This window comes from Parasteatoda tepidariorum, chromosome 8, assembly GCF_043381705.1.
Source record: "Parasteatoda tepidariorum isolate YZ-2023 chromosome 8, CAS_Ptep_4.0, whole genome shotgun sequence".
Lineage (NCBI taxonomy): Eukaryota > Metazoa > Arthropoda > Arachnida > Araneae > Theridiidae > Parasteatoda > Parasteatoda tepidariorum.
In genome coordinates, this window is record NC_092211.1 from 406,395 (window position 1) to 423,366 (window position 16,972).

The 16,972-nt window shown below is 30.3% G+C and overlaps 1 protein-coding gene across 1 annotated transcript in view; it reads left to right on the forward strand.

The window, feature by feature from the left end:
* The window catches only part of LOC107440250 (uncharacterized), a 22,989-nt gene that overhangs the window by 1,161 nt on the left and 4,856 nt on the right, over positions 1–16,972 (forward strand). The window lies entirely within an intron of this gene.

The window sequence follows — 16,972 nt, forward strand, 5'->3', positions numbered from 1 at the left end:
AAAAAAATTATTTTTGTTGTTTGCCTAATTTGCGTTGATTTCTAGAATTGCTCATATCGTCGCTTTTATCGCCGTAAAACTCAAAAAAATCGAAAAATGAGATATTTGGGTCATTTTGTGTAAAAAAAATCACCCTTTTAGAGAAAAAAAGTATTATCTTCATAGTTCAATAAAATTAATTTAGAGAGCAGATAAATCGTTATCGCATTGGCGTGATTAGCATTAGATAGAAATTGCTCTCCTGAAAAATTTGCTTTTTTGAGTTACCACGGTTTAGTTTCAAAGCGACGATATGAGAAATTCTACAAATAAACGCCAATTTTTATACTAAAATATAATCTTATACTATGAAATCTCTATAAATACATTTTAGAAAAACATTATAATAATATTATATTTATGTAAAAATCGTTTTATTTGAATAAACGGCTCAGATTTATCTGACTATGTCAGAAAGAGTATGTCACATTTAAAGTATGTCACAAAGAAAAAATTTCATGTTCACGATTTTTTCTCGCCTTTTTAGAGTGTAAGGAAGAAAAAAATTCATGTAGAAATAGTGTGCCCCCCAAATTTTTTTTAATTTTTTTTTGGCCGCCTAACTGGCGTTTATTTGTAGAATTGCTCATATATATATGATGTTTTGACTTTTTTTTTCATAATTTCATAGCAGATGGCGCCACTGGTACTATTTTGTTTTGTTACTTTTTTCTTCCCTTTTTCAGTTTCAGTTTCGATTTTATTCGCTATGTTGGTAGATGAGTAATATTTTATGTTTGGCAATATGGCCATTGAAATTTCAATTACTCAATTATAATTCAATGAAAAATGTTTCAATGTTATAAATCATGCTCTGATAATCAATCAGAGAAATAAAAGTAAATGTCCGGTAAGATTTTAGAAACTTCTTTGTTGTGCTAAATTGTCATTTTTTCATTTTCCCACATTGTATTAGTTTATATAAATGTAATGATATTCTACTTAATTTTTATGATTTTTCCATTAGATAACTTTATGATTTATTTAAGGTTCATTCCATTTTTTGGTCCTTCGAGACTGGAGCGAAAAAACTGAGCTATTGTTTATAATTGTCGCTTTGATTTCAATTAAGAGAGCTAGATAAAAGTATTTTAGATTGCTCCAGTTAATATTGTTTTTTGATCTTATTTTCGGTCCGTCGATAAATCTTGATTCTATTTTGTAATTATAATGGAAACTTTAAAAAAAAGACGTAGTATTTTGAAAGGTAAAGTAACACGTATAAACAATATTCTGAAACCGAAATTTCTGTCTGGGGAAATAGAAAGAGCGAATAAAATGTATTTTTTTCCGGCTCAAATGAATGAAATATAGGTGGAGGTTAATGAGATTCATACGGAAATTATAATTTCTTGCAAGAATGAGGAAGAGGCAATCAATATGAAAGAATTTGATGATTTGGCATCTAATATTGATACGTTGCGAATTAATATTGCGCGGGAAATGTCGGAATTGAAATCAAAAGTAAACAGTACTAATAATGGCGGCTTTTCTCCAGATAAATCGAAACTGAAACTAACTTGATTTTTGTCTAAAATTGCCCAAATTCGAGTTACCGAGTTTTTATGGAGATTTCAATAATTGGATGTCATTTAAAGAATTATTTCTGAGTTCCATAGATAAAAATCCAGAATTAAAAGAACTTCATAAATTTCAATATTTGTTTGCTAGTTTAAAGGGTACTGCACACAAGCTTATTTCCGGATTTTCGCTCACAGATGAAAATTATAAGCAAGCATGGCAGACTCTAGTTGCGAGATATGATAATAAACGTGAATTAACGTTCGCGCTAATTTCAAAACTATTTCATCTAAAGGCAATTAAATCTAATTCTGCGGCTTCGATATTTGAAATTTCAGAAGCGAGTAATGAAGTTATTCGAATTCTTTCAACTTTAAAGTTAGAAGTTAATCCGATGGTAGATGTTATTTTAATATATTTTATTTTGGGAAAACTAGATGATACACAAAAGCAAAGATGGGAATTATCTTTTACTAATCAATATATTCCAAAATTTTTAGAATTGGATAAATTTCTTGAGCAACAAGCGAAAAGTATTCCAAATCAAACAGAATGCAAGCCAAGGGTTCTTCCTAAAAAGGCTTTTGTAAATGATGTGGTATTAAACAAAACAGAAAATTTATGCAATATTTGCAATGAAATTCATTCGATTGTTAATTGTCCCAATGATAATAAGATGTCTGTTGATGACAGGTGGAGAGTAGTTAAATCTAAAAAGCTGTGTATAAATTGTTAAAGAAAATTCCATGTGGCAAATAAATGCCGTTTTACTAACACCTGTAAGGCATGTCAAAGAAAACATCATACTTCATTGCATAGATTTTATTCTAATTCTGAAGAACCTAATGTAAGCAATACAGTTTGCTATTCTAACTCAAATATAGATAATGCCAATTCTGAAAATGTTCCTACAATGAGGGTAAGTATTCAATTTAGCACAACTTGTTTAAATTCTAATTGTGTAGATAGTAATACTCTTTTGTCAACCGCTTTGATAAAGGTAAAAAATGTAGAGGGTAATTTAATTACATGCAGAGCATTGATTGATAATGGCTCCCAGAAATGCATCATAAGTAAAAGGTGTGCAACTTTATTGCAATTAACAGAGACTGTCTCAAATAAAACAATATCTGCTATAAATAATACAATGATTGAGACAAATCTTAATTTAAATTATTTTAGAATTCAAGCCTCATTTTAATGAAAACGAAGAATTTAATTGAACTGCACTAGTTTTAACACAAATCACGAGTGATTTGACAAATTTTAAATTTGACTCTAGTTATTGGCCACACCTTCAAGGATTTAAACTTGCCGATCCTACATTTTTTATTGCAAGCCCAGTTGACATTTTATTGCATATATGTATGTCATTTCATGCATATATGCAGTAAATACATGCATATATGTATTACATTTCATTGCAGATATGTATGCCGAAATGCTATTAGGTCAACTTATTTCTGGAAAAAAGGGTACACCAGTTGCCATAAATTCTCATTTGGGTTGATTAGTGTCAGGAAGAACTTTTTCTGCCGCTAAACACGAAAAGGATGTTGTGAACTGCCACATAGTTGCTACTTTAGAAAGTCAATTGAAAGCTTTTTTGGAACTTGAATCTATTCCCCAAACTGAGTTGAGAACCAAAGATGATGCTGATTGCGAAAGTTTTTATGATAGCACAATCACTCGGATTTCAGGTCGTTACACTGTAAGATTGCCATTTAAGTCTAATAATAATTTTTGCAATTCTACCTCACAAGCTCTTACGAGATTTAACTACCTTGAAACTAAATTAAGTAAAAACAATTCTCTTAAGGAGCAACACTCGAAATTTATGCTAGAGTACCTTCAGTTAGGACAAATGGAACTTGTTCCCCCTGATGAAAGAAATGATGAAGAGAAATCATTTTACCACCCCCATCATTTTGTCATAAAGGAAGATAGTTCGACTACTAAACTAAGAGTAGTCTTTGATGCTTCCGCTAAAGACTCTAATGGAAATTCTCTTAATAGTACACTGTTTTTAGGCCCTCGTTTGCAGCTAGAGCTTTCTTCAATTTTATTGAAATTTAGATATTTCAAGATGGCAATCAGCAGGGACATTGAGAAAATGTATCGCCAAATTCGAATGAAGATTGCGATTTTCAGAGAATTGTTTGGAGATATAACCCTGATAGCGATTTACAGGTTTACAGATTGCTTGCAGTGACTTATGGTACAGCATGTGCTCCCTTTCTTGCGGTACGAACTTTAAAGCAGTTAGCCAACGATGAAGAAGTTAGTCTTCCGGAGGCTTCAAAGGTATTAAAGGATGAATTTTACGTTGACGATCTACTCTCAGGTGCCGATTCTATTACAGAAGCTAAACAACTTGTGACTGATCTCAATGCACTTCTAGAGAGGATTTAACTTAAGGAAATGGGCTTCCAATTGTCCAGAAGTTCTTAACAATATTCCTGACCATGCTCTTGCGATTCGAGACATTTCAATGAGGGAAAACCAGTCTCATAAGATTTTAGGACTGTTTTTGAATTTTAAGGAAGATACATTTCGAGTTAAGATTTCACAGCCAGGTGAAATTCTATCAAAAAGAAATCTCCTCTCAGTCATCGCAAAGATTTATGATCCCCTAGGCTTCTTGTCTCCAACCACTATTGTCTTAAAAGTAATGCTACAAATTCTTTGGAAAAATAAGTTGCCTTGGAATGAACCTATTCCTAAAGAAGTAGATAAGACATGGAAAACATTTTATTCGGAAATGGAGCAATTTAGAGACGTAAAAATCAAACTAAGATTAATGCCAGCTGACACTCCAGCTAAATGTATTCAACTCCATGGCTTTTGTGATGTTTCTATTAAAGCATATTCAGCAGTCTTTTATATTCGTTCTGTGCATGACAACGAAATCACTGTCAACATAGTGACTGCTAAAACAAGGGTAGCTCCATTGAAAGCAATTCCACTGCCACATTTGGAATTATGCGCAGCCCATCTACTATCTAAACTGTTTGATACAATTTCATGATAGATGAATAAATTCTGGGATCAAGTTTTCCTTAGGACTGATTCAGAAATAGTACTTTACTGGATACGATCAGATTCATTAAAAGATCAATTTGTCAGAAATAGAGTAGCCATGATCACATCTTTGACTGAATCAATACCTAATCACGTCTCTGGTCATTCAAATCCTGCCGACTGCACATCTCGAGGAATTTTTCCAAAGAAGCTTATGGACTTGGAACTTTGGTGGCAGGGTCCGGATTGGCTATCTAATGCAAATTCAGCATTCACCGAAGAGGTTAAGCCAAACTCTGTTGATAATTCTAACCATGACACTCTAATACATGCCTCATCAGCTGAAAGTAATTCCATGTAAGAGTTAATTCAAAAATATTCATCATTCAGCAAATTAATAAGAGTGGTTGCTTGGTGTAGAAGATTCATGTTCAACTCGAGAAATTCGGAAAATCGGATTAAGGGTGGTCTTCAAGTTTGTGAACTGGATAATGCTTTTATCGCAATTATTAGAGAAATTCAAATGGTGGAATTCAGTGCTGAAATTAAGTCAATCAAAAATAAAGGCTGTGTTCCAAGAAATTATAAAATCATAACCCTTTCACCTTTTCTAGACTCTGACACGGTCTGAAGAATTAGTGGGAGACTCAAAAATTCAAATCTGTCACTGTCGGCTAAACATCCTATTCTTTTACCGAGAAGTCATCATTTTGTCAAGCTCATTATAGAATATTATCATAAGCTTTCATTACATTCTGGTATTTCTGTAGTTTTATTTTTAATTCTCCAAACATTTTGGTTTCCAGCTGGGAGAAACACAGTAAGAAAAATCCTCAGAGACTGTATAACTTGTTTAAAGATAAATGCTGCTTCTTCAAGCCAGCTCATGGCCGATTTGCCTCGTGATCGAGTTATTCCATCTAAACCTTTCCAACGTATTGGGCTGCACATTGCAAGTTCAATTTCAACCAAACCAAATTTACCTAGATCTAAAGTCACCTTAAAGTCGTACATTGCAATTTTCATTTGTTTTGCTACGAAGGCTGTCCACTTGGAACTTGTCTCTGATTAGTCAACAGAAGCCTTCTTAGCATCCTTTCGTCGATTTATTGCTAGACGAGGGTTGCCATCTGATGTATACAGTGATAATGCCACAAATTTTAAAGGAGCCAGTAACTATTTGAAGTCTCTGTACAAAATTGTTCGAGATAATTCAGTTCAAGATTTTTCCAGCAACCTTCAAATCTCTTGGCACTTTATTCCTCCAGCTACACCTGATTTTGGCGGACTCTGGGAGTCTAATGTTAAATCAACCAAGAGACACCTGCTGAAAATATGAGGCTTAGCTATACTAAATTTCGAAGAACTGGCTACGCTCTTGTGTCAAATTGAGGCTTGCCTCAGTTCTCGACAGTTATGTCCATTAACCTCAGAAATAAGTGATCTAGAGGTTCTTAAATTTGGACATTTTATTGTGGGTGCTCCACTTCTTTCATTGCCTAAGAGAGACCCATCACCATCCATGTGTCTCAAGTCTAGATGGTCCTTACTTCAAAAACTTCGTGCTCAATTTCGGATCAAATGGAGTAAAGATTATCTCCAAACTCTACAAGCAAAGTCTAAATCGATTGTTTCTGGCTCACAGTTTTATGTTGGAGATTTAGTTCCTCTGAAAAATGACAATGTCCCACCTCCATTAAAGTGGACTCTTGCACGAGTTGTGCAGGTATTTCCTGGACACGATGGTATTATTAGGGTTATTAAATTAAGAACAGCTCATGGAGAAATCACCAGGCCTATCTGTAACATATGTCCATTGATAAAGATATGACATTTCCACCTCCTTGGGTGGCAGGATGTTTTGACTTTTTTTCATAAATTCATAACAGATGGCGCCACTGGTACTATTAATCAAGAAAGATTTTGTTTCGTTATATTTTTTCTTCCCTTTTTCAGTTTCAGTTTAGATTTTATTCGCTATGTTGGTAGATGAGTAATATTTTATGTTTGGCAATATGGCCATTGAAATTTCAATTACTCATTTATAATTCAATGAAAAATGTTTCAATGTTATAAATCATGCTCTGATAATCAATCTAAGAAATAAAAGTAAATGTCCGGTAAGATTTTGCAAACTTCTTTGTTGTGCTAAGTTGTCATTATTTCATTTTCTCACATTGTATTAGTTTCTATAAATTTAATGATATTCTACTTAATTTTTATGATTTTTCCATTATATAAGTTTATGATTTATTTAAGATTCATTCCATATATTATAAACTTATAATGTTTCCACTTGCCAAACAGGCTGATATATTAAAAAAAAAAGTTCGTGCACTTATCTCGTTGTNTTCTTTTGCCGAAAAGTCATCATTTTGTCACGCTTATTATAGAATATTATCATAAGCTTTCGTTACATTCTGGCATTTCTGTAGTTTTATCTTTAATTCGGCAAAAATTTTGGTTTCCAGCTGGGAGAAACACAGTAAGAAAGATCCTCAGAGGCTGTATAACTTGTTTAAAGGTAAATGCTGTTTCTTCAAGCCAGCTCATGGCCGATTTGCCTCGTGATCGAGTTATTCCATCTAAACCTTTCCAACGTGTTGGGTTGGACTTTGCAGGTCCAATTTCAACCAAACCAAATTTACCAAGATCTAAAGTCACCTTAAAGTCGTACATTGCACTTTTCATTTGTTTTGCTACGAAGGCTGTCCACTTGGAACTTGTCTCTGATTTGTCAACAAAAGCCTTCTTAGCATCCTTTCGTCGATTTATTGCTAGACGAGGGTTTCTACCTGATGTATATAGTGATAATGCCACAAATTTTAAAGGAGCCAGTAACTATTTGAAGTCTCTGTACAAAATTGTTCGAGAAAATTCAGTCCAAGATTTTTCTTGCAACCTTCAAATCTCTTGGCACTTTATTCCTCCAGCTACACCTCATTGTGGCGGACTCTGGGAGTCTAATATTAAATCAACCAAGAGACACCTGCTGAAAGTATGCGGCTCAGCTACACTGAATTTCGAAGAACTGGCTACGCTCTTGTGTCAAATTGAGGCTTGCCTCAATTCTCGACCGTTATGTTCATTAACCTCAGAAATAAGTGATCTAGAGGCTCTTACCCCTGGACATTTCATTGTGGGTGCTCCACTTCATTCATTGCCTGAGAGAGACCCATCACCATCCTTGTGTCTCAAGTCTAGATGGTCCTTAATTCAAAAACTTCGTGCTCAATTTTGGATCAAATGGAGTAAAGATTATCTCCAAACTCTACAAGCAAAGTTTAAATGGACTGTTTCTGGCTCAGAGTTTCATGTTGGAGATTTAGTTCTTCTCAAAAATGACAATGTCTCACCTCCATTAAAGTGGACTCTTGCACGAGTTGTGCAGGTATTTCCTGGAAACGATGCTATTATTAGGGTTGTTAAATTAAAAACAGCTCGTGGAGAAATTACCAGGCCTATCTGTAAAATATGTCCATTGATAAAGATATGACATTTCCACCTCCTTGGGTGGCAGGATGTATCGACTTTTTTTTCATAATTTCATAGCAGATGGCGCCACTGGTACTATTAATAGGAAAGATTTTGTTTTGTTATTTTTTTTTCTTCCCTTTTTCAGTTTCAGTCAAGATTTTTTTTCGCTATGTTGGTGATGAATAATATTTTATGTTTGGCAATATGACCATTGAAATTTCAAATACTCATTTATAATTCGATGAAAAATGTTTCAATGTTATCTATAAATCATGCTCTGATAATCAATCAAAGAAATAAAAATAAATGTCCGGTAAGATTTTGAAAACTTCTTTGTTGTGCTAAGTTGTCACTATTTCATTTTCCCACATTGTATTAGTTTCTATAAATTTAATGATATTCTACTTAATTTTTATGATTCTACCATTATATAAGTTTATGATTTATTTGAGGTTCATTCCATATATTATAAGCTTATAATGTTTCCACTTGCCAAACAGGCTGATATATTAAAAAAAAAAGTTCGTGCACTTATCTCGTTGTGAGTGAAGCGATTGTTGAGTTCTAAATATTGTTAAGTTACAAATAGCTTTGGCGATAATAATAAGGTAGTATCCAAAATAATAATAATAAATGTGGAAATTTTTGTCGGAAATGTGGATCTTAACTATGTTATTTTTTGACTTGTAAAAATGTTACCACAACAAAGTAAAAACTGCTACACCATCATTATTTTCATATATAGGTTGAAATCCTGGTATTTGCTTCCTGTTCTAATGTATAAATCTCTTTGTTAGAACTTTCTTTACAATTTCTTTAACTTAGATTTGAAATTAACGGTGAGCATAGATAAGAATCTAAACCAAATTTCATTTGACTCTAATTATTAAGGAAAATATTTAATAAAGTTTTTTAAGAAGATTGAAAATAAAATAAATGACAAGAGAATCAGCAGTCGTAGGCATGGAAAAGTAAACAATACCTATGGATGACTCAGGAGGACGCTACCTGGCCAAATTATTAGACGCACTATAAGCTGTAAAAGCTTAATGATCAGGTGATACAATACAGCTTTATTGTTTTTACTCAGCTTTTAGCCAGTCTGCACTTGCTTACGTTCATGTATCGATTGTTTAACAATGCAATGCAATACGTTGAAAATAAATACGAATAAGAAGTATATAAAAAGTCTCCTGAATAAAAACCCATTACATGTATGATTGAATATAAAGGTATTGAATTTAAACTTGTGCAATACACGTAATTATTAAAAAACTACAGTGTGTCTAATAATTTAGTCTATTTATTATGATAGATAAATATAAAACCTGATATAAGAAATATTCTAATTTATGCAATAAATCGTCTAATTTATTCAATCCTCGAATTTATACTATATATCGTGGAATTTAACAAATTGATGCATGAAGGTAAACAAGTACAAACCGGTTTCAGTTGCGAAAAAACAATGAAGCTGTATAGTGTTACCTGATAATTAAGATTTTACATAGACTTCAGAGAAGACTTTTTGATAAACTGACCCATATTTACGTAACATTAAGAAGGAAACCACGAAGACCTGCTCCTACAACCAACACCTCCTAGACTGTGACTGTTATACGTCAGCAATGTGGTCGGTGTGAGCCAGAACCACCGGATAAAGGTATGAACATTATTAGTAAAAAATTATATTTGCAAAATAAAAATAAATTAAAACACTGTCTAATAACAATGAAGGTAAATTAAAGCAACGCAGACTATAAAACTCCTTTAAACCATTTTATTCAAGCATGAACCCTAAAGGCAAATACTAAATTAAACATTAAGTCTGTATTTTGAGGAAAATGTATGAATCTGCATTTAAAATCTATGACTCTGTTATGCCATTCTGCGTCTATTCGTCTCCCAAAATTTGTCTGGGACAATTCTGAAACACGCAACACGAAAAGCAACACGCTTTTGACAGACCGGTTTTACGCACAAAAAGTGGCGTTCGCGTCATCCTAGGGATTATTTTCTGAAGTTCCCGCTGTACCTTAGCATTGCGCGTAATCATTAAAAAGCAATTTAGTTTAAATTCTAAAATTTTTTCATTTCCGCAAACCAGTATATTACTTTGTATATTGCTTAAAGATGTCTATTCATTACTCATAATTTATTTGTTTGTTTATTGAAGTTTTAAAACCAGATATCATTCAGATTACGAGCAATTATATACTATAGTTTCGGTTTTGTTTAGTTTCGGTTTTCAGAACTTGGGTTAATTAAAACCGAAGGAAGGATATTTGCTTATTCAACCGTAGTTATTAGTTTAAAGCGTCTGGTTCTATTATAACTGAAGTATGGATGCTTATATTAGCATTTTTTTATATTTAAAAATTTGATTTAACAGAACGAGTTCAAAACTAAAACCCTTTGAATTTTATAAGTTTACTATTATTGCTTTAAAATCGTTATAATTAAAATGCACATTAATGACACATTTTTTTAAACAAAATCTAAGCCATGCAACAGTAATTTTTTTAAATTTTCCGATGAGAATTAAAAATAAAAAATTTTTTCATGAAAATAATTATTCATAGCATTATTAATTCGATTGTATCTTTCAATGTCCGATCTTTATTAATGCCTTTGCTCGAATAATTATTCAAATTATTATAATATATATATCCCTATCAAAATCTCCCAATTCATCTCTTAATGTCCGCGTAAGACTATCTACCTTGCTAATTAATTGCCCACAATCAAATGCTCTTCATTTTGTTTGGATTTAACAAGGAATAAAGATAAAATAACTCATAATTTATGTAAATATTTAAACATTGCTGCCTTTATGAATGTTTTTTTTAAAGAAAACAATCATATTTTGCGTTACACGTAAAGGGAAACAGCGAAAATATCATTCAGATTGCTTGACGCTTAAAGAGTTCCAGCGAAATGCTCAGTAATCGTAATGAACTTTTTTTATATAATAAATCATTTTTTTAGCGTCTTTGACAGACAGTCAATTATTTCGGTGATTAAAGAGATGCTCTTCATATTTTTTGAAATTTTAAACTCTTTCCAAAAATCAAAGTAGCGTGCAATTTAAATATCGGTGTAAAACAATGTTTATAAAAGTTAGTAAAATAATTTATTTTAACCAAGTTTAAGTTGAAATTAAAATAATCAAGTGTTGCGTTAAATGCAAAGGAAAACCACGAAAAATTCTTTTAGATAACTGATCAATAATAAGATTACAGCTAAATGTTCATTATCGCAATGAACTATTTTCTTAACCATTAATTTTTTCTATCATCCTTCACAAACAATTTGTCATCCAAATGGATGTTGTGAAATACTTTTCTTATATTTTTAACTTTTAACACGATCCAGAAATCAAAGTAACTTGCAATTTAAATATCAGAGTAAAATCATGTTTATAAAAGCTTTTGTAGCAACCTATATATTATTTAAAATTAAATTAAAATTTAGACAAATCAAATGTTGCGTTAAATGCAAAGGAAAACCACGAAAAAGTCTTTTAGATAACTGAACAATAATAACAATACAGCTGTATGTTCATTATCGCAATGAATTATTTTTTTAACCATTAATTTTTTTATCATTCTTGACAGACAATTTGTCATCTTAGTGGATGTTGTGAAATACTTTTCTTATATTTTTAACTTTTAACACGATCCAGAAATCAAAGTAACTTGCAATTTAAATATCAGAGAAAAATCATGTTTATAAAAGCTTTTGTAGTAACCTATATATTATTCAAAATTAAAGTAAAATTTAGACAAATCAAATGTTGCGTTAAATGCAAAGGAAAACCACGAAAATGTCTTTTAGATTGCTGAACAATAATTGCATTACAGCTCAATGTTCATTATCGCAATGAATTGTTTTTTTAACCATTGATTTTTTTTATCATCCTTGACAGACAATTTATCATCTTAGTGGATGTTGTGAAACACTTTCTTATATTTTTAACTTTTAACACGACCCATATATCAAAGTACCTTATAATTGAAATAGAGAAGTAAAATCATATTTTGAAAGATTTTTTGAATAAAAATAATTAGAATTTCCATTACACACAAATGAAAACCAAGAAAACGTTTTACTAGCAAACTAATTGTACACTAACAGGCAATAATGAGATTATATCTCAGCAATTATTATCACTTTCCAATTTCTTGTGCTTAATATGAAATATAATGTTTTGACTAGCTTGGAATGTTTACTAAAATGTTCTTTATGTTATTTATTTATTTATTTTTTGTAAGTACATAAATTGTGTGTTTTATTTTATTTCAAATATTTGAATTTCAGAATGATATAAAGAATTAAATTTTAAAAACATATTTTTTTTTTTTTTTTAATTTTAAAATTTACGAATTATAAATCTTTAAAAAAATCTGGAAAAAAAAATGTGTCATAAAATTTGTGAATTGTAGATTTTTCTGGCAAAAAGAGACTGAATGTTATCAATTATTATTAATCATTACAACTTATAAAAATCAAATTAAAAAAGAACAAATTATCTACAGCTGCAATAAACGTGCACCGCAGTTCACTAGAGGGCGTGGATATAGAGTACAAACAAGTTACTAGACCAGTGATGTCGACTTTCACCTTGACGTCCGTTGGTCGAGTGATTGATCTTTCTGCCTTTATATCTATGGTATATATATATATGTATATATATATATGTATATATATATATATTGATTCATTTTTATTTATATTCGTCTATATACAAAAGTCTGAACTATTTTGAAAGTTTTTATTTAATGAGTTGACCCCAATTAGANAAACCGACGTATAACCGATTCTGTGCGTCGTATAAACGATATATTTTTACATTAAAATGAATAGGAATGATTTGGGACCACACTAAAACGTCGTATAAATGTAAACGTCGTATAAGTGATCGTCGTATAAACGATGCCCCACTGTAGTTACTAGACCAGTGATGTCAACTTTCACCTTGACGTCCGTTGGTCGAGTGATTGATCTTTCTTTGGTTAGCACAATCTGTTGCAATGACAATTTGCTACAGACACAATTCGTTGTAGACAATTCGTTGCGAGCAAAGTTTCCAACTGTTTCGATGAAATATATCGATATACTCTTGCATTGTCGACAAAGAAAAAGAAAAAAAACTGGCTAAATATTTAATTTGTTGTCGCTCAAATATTACGGAATTTCTTCCCTGAGTGGGGAGATTGTGATTTGTTTAGTAGGGGAGAAGAACTATGTGAAATCTTTGCGTAAGACTTAGGACAGTAGAGAACCCTTATTTTACACTTTTTAAATAAATGCCAAAAGATGTAACAAAGGAATTCGCACTTTGAAAGTTTAATTTTTGCAATTTGGAGGGAAAAAAAGTTGGAAAAAGAAATTTCTTTTACCATTTTTTAGAGGTCGAGATTTTCGACCGACAAAGAAAAACACGAAGAATACCTAAAGAATATTCTTCTCAAAATTTTATAAAATAAATAGTAAATTTAATATTTTCATTTTTTAAACGGCCATTACTGTTTTATTTTTCATACGGCGCTACGACCACGGGGTTTTGAATAATTAATGAATATTATGAAATGGTTTATAAATAATAGTAAAACATTGGGGGAAATTTTCAACAAATTTTTTTTAATAAAAAGTGTAAAAAACTTAGTAAGTTTATTAGGGTTTTATAACGATATTTTTAAACAGCTTAGCTGCTTAAATAAAAACATTTTCCTCACAACTTATAAGAATGTCCAAAGCGAATAAAGTAAAACTTTCAAACCTTACCAACAATTTAGTATTTTCTGTAATTTTTAGAAAGGAATTTGAGTAAGTAATGAATCATCTTGCAAAACTCTATATTAAAATTCGTTTTCCTTACTAGCCAAAAATGATTCAATTATAATTAAATTTAATAATTATTAAAAATTACTTTTAAAAAAATGATTTATTTTTTAAGCGTGTGCTAATATTTTCTGATTTTCTTAAATAGTTCTAGATCTATTGTGATGTAAGCAAAATGAAAAATTAACAATGTTGGCTAGAAAAAAAATTTTATGTCTAGTGAAAGCATATTTTCATAGTTTATAATACGATTTCATATTTTATATATCTTGTGAGGTGTTAAAATTTAATTATTTAACATTTTTGTTTAAAATACAGCTTTTTAGTATTTGGCATGTGTAGCATAAAAAAACGTGTTTAAGGAAAAATTTGTGCCTTAATAATTCTTTGAAATTAATCTTAATTTAATGAAATTAAATTGAAAGTAACGCTTTTTAGGATAATATTTTTAATAAGTTTAATCGATATTAATGTAGATAATTTTTATTAGAGTTGAAACAGCACTCATTTTACTCATTGAATTAAAATTAATATATTCAATCGTTTATCTCATTTTTATCATTGATAAATAAATAATAGACTTTTATTTCCAAATTTTTTCTGTAGCAGCACAGAACGAATACAATATTCTATATGTCTTCTTTGAAAGATATATTTATCATATTCTTCTTATTGAATAAATCAAAATTATTATTTATATTAATTTTTTAGATCTTTCAATTATTATAAAGGATAACTGTTCGAGTAGTTGTGTGTATATATAAATAATAAGAAAGTGAATTCTGCTAGGCTCCCTAGTAAGAAACAAATACTTATCAGAAAAAATTTTTCAACAATCAATCACAAGAACCATTTCCTTTCCATTAGAGTTTATATTCTGCTACAAAGGTAAATTTTCACTTTTAAAGCATTTTTTTTTAAATATTGACTCTTAATTATGCAGTTTTCGATCCAAAACATTATATCAAAAAAGGTACATTCTTTCATTAGCTCGTGTTAATCAACCTACACTAAAAGAGAAGTAATGGTGAAATGACGGATTGAAAAAATGAATGTAATTCAGAACAAAAAAATGAAGAAAATAATAATATCTGTAAGTCAAGAAAATATTTACTAATACAACATTTCAAAACTAGGGCAATGGAAACATTTTTTTCATTATTAAAGGTAAATCAAAATATTAGAATTTATGACAGTTTCAAAGTTTTCAATATCATTAAAAAGAAAGGTAAAAATAAAAATATAATAAACAGTAAAATTCGATTATTAGTCACCAAAAGTTCTTAACTTCCCTTCTTGGGAAACATGCAATTTTGTTAACACCTGTTGCTCCTTATTATTTTGAATGGAGTTAAAGGGGACGACTTACCTTCCTATCTCTTAATTATAGGCGAGTTCAAGTTAAAAACCGTCATTCTGAAAAGTCTCCTAATGAAAGGCCACACATTCTATGATACTGTAGGAAGGGTCGACCTGAACTGCGCAAAATTTTCAACCCCCCTCAATCAGTGACATCAATTATCGAACTCTCCTCCTCACCAAAATTCGTCACGGGAGGGGAAAGAAAGTCGGAAGTAGATTTCAAAAGAAATAGTTTAAAAAGGTAGCTACAAAATTGGCTGTTTTTCGCCAAAAGATATTCTTTCTCAATATTCTCTCGTTCCTTTCTTTTTTTTTAAATTCTTCCGATTGTTAACATAAGCAGGAAATTGATAGACACTTATTTTACTAATTTATAATCAAAGATTTTTTTTTCCAAGCACATATAATAAATAAATAAATATTATATTGAGAAATGTTAAATAAATATGTTTAAATGGGCAGAATTGGACGGATTTATATTAAGATCCTTTTTTATGTGGGAATAGCTGATAAGTTTTGGTTTCATTCGTTTAATTAGAAGACATATTAAAAATGTGAACCTCTAAATATTATTTTTCAATTTTGAGGCTTTCCCCAAAGTGGGAATCAAATATTGTTTCCACCTATTTACTCTAAAATAAGTTTACGGTGAAAGTATTTTTAACAGTTTTTCATTGTAAAGCATATATTGTATAAAAATGTGTAATTTTTAATGGTCAAATACTGAGATTAAAATAATTAAAATGGTATCTTTGCCACATGCGATATTACCATTTTATTTAAATTGAAAAAATATTAAAAATAAGAAAAAACTGTTATTAATTTTTATTTATTTATTTTATTTGTATATTTATTATTATTTTTTTTATAAGATTTAATCCTCGAATGCGTGAATTTTATTAAAAAATGCTGAGAATTTTTGGTTTATAATAATTTGTTCTAAAAGCGAGATAAAACATATTAAAATAGTACCAAAATTGTTAAAAAAAAAGTTCCAAATTTATCGTACTTGTCATGTTTGTGTGCGGTTTTGAAACTTAAATTATCATCTTCACTGTTATATTTTAAAAAATATAAAAAATTACAAAATACAGAATGGTATTAAAAAATTGTGAAAACTTAATCTTCTTCAAAAAATTAAAATAATTAATATTTACTTAAAAAATATCGTTTTAGTTTTCAAGGCAAATGCTTCGATTCAAGTAGAATCAATAGAACCTTAGTTTCTTACTTTAATGTACTTTAACTATTTTTGTTCAAATTTTTTTTTAACTTTAATTTATTTTAACTATTTTTGTTCAAATTTTTCTTTCAATTGCTTTTGTTTTATATGACACTACATTTCAAAAGTCAAAATATCCTATTTTTCCGTTTTTAAACTCGGCAATTTTTTCGTTAATAAATAGTTCTTTTTTTGTTATTTTTCGAAGTTCACTAGCCTCGGCAGTGTTTATTCTAATGTAGGTATCACTTTGTATTAAATTAAGGTTTTTGACAAAAAGAAAGATGTTAGGGTTTGTTGCTCCAAAAAATAAACTAAACCTGCTGTGAAAACTCGCACAAGAATTAGTGGTTCGCCACAGATCAGAAGAGTCAGCTGCCCACATGGAAGGAGGATACGGCGTGTTATCATCTAATTCGATGTAGTTTTTTGCTAAGTAATTGTGTTTGGGGTCCCTCATTTGTTGGTTCAAAAAACAAAAAAAAA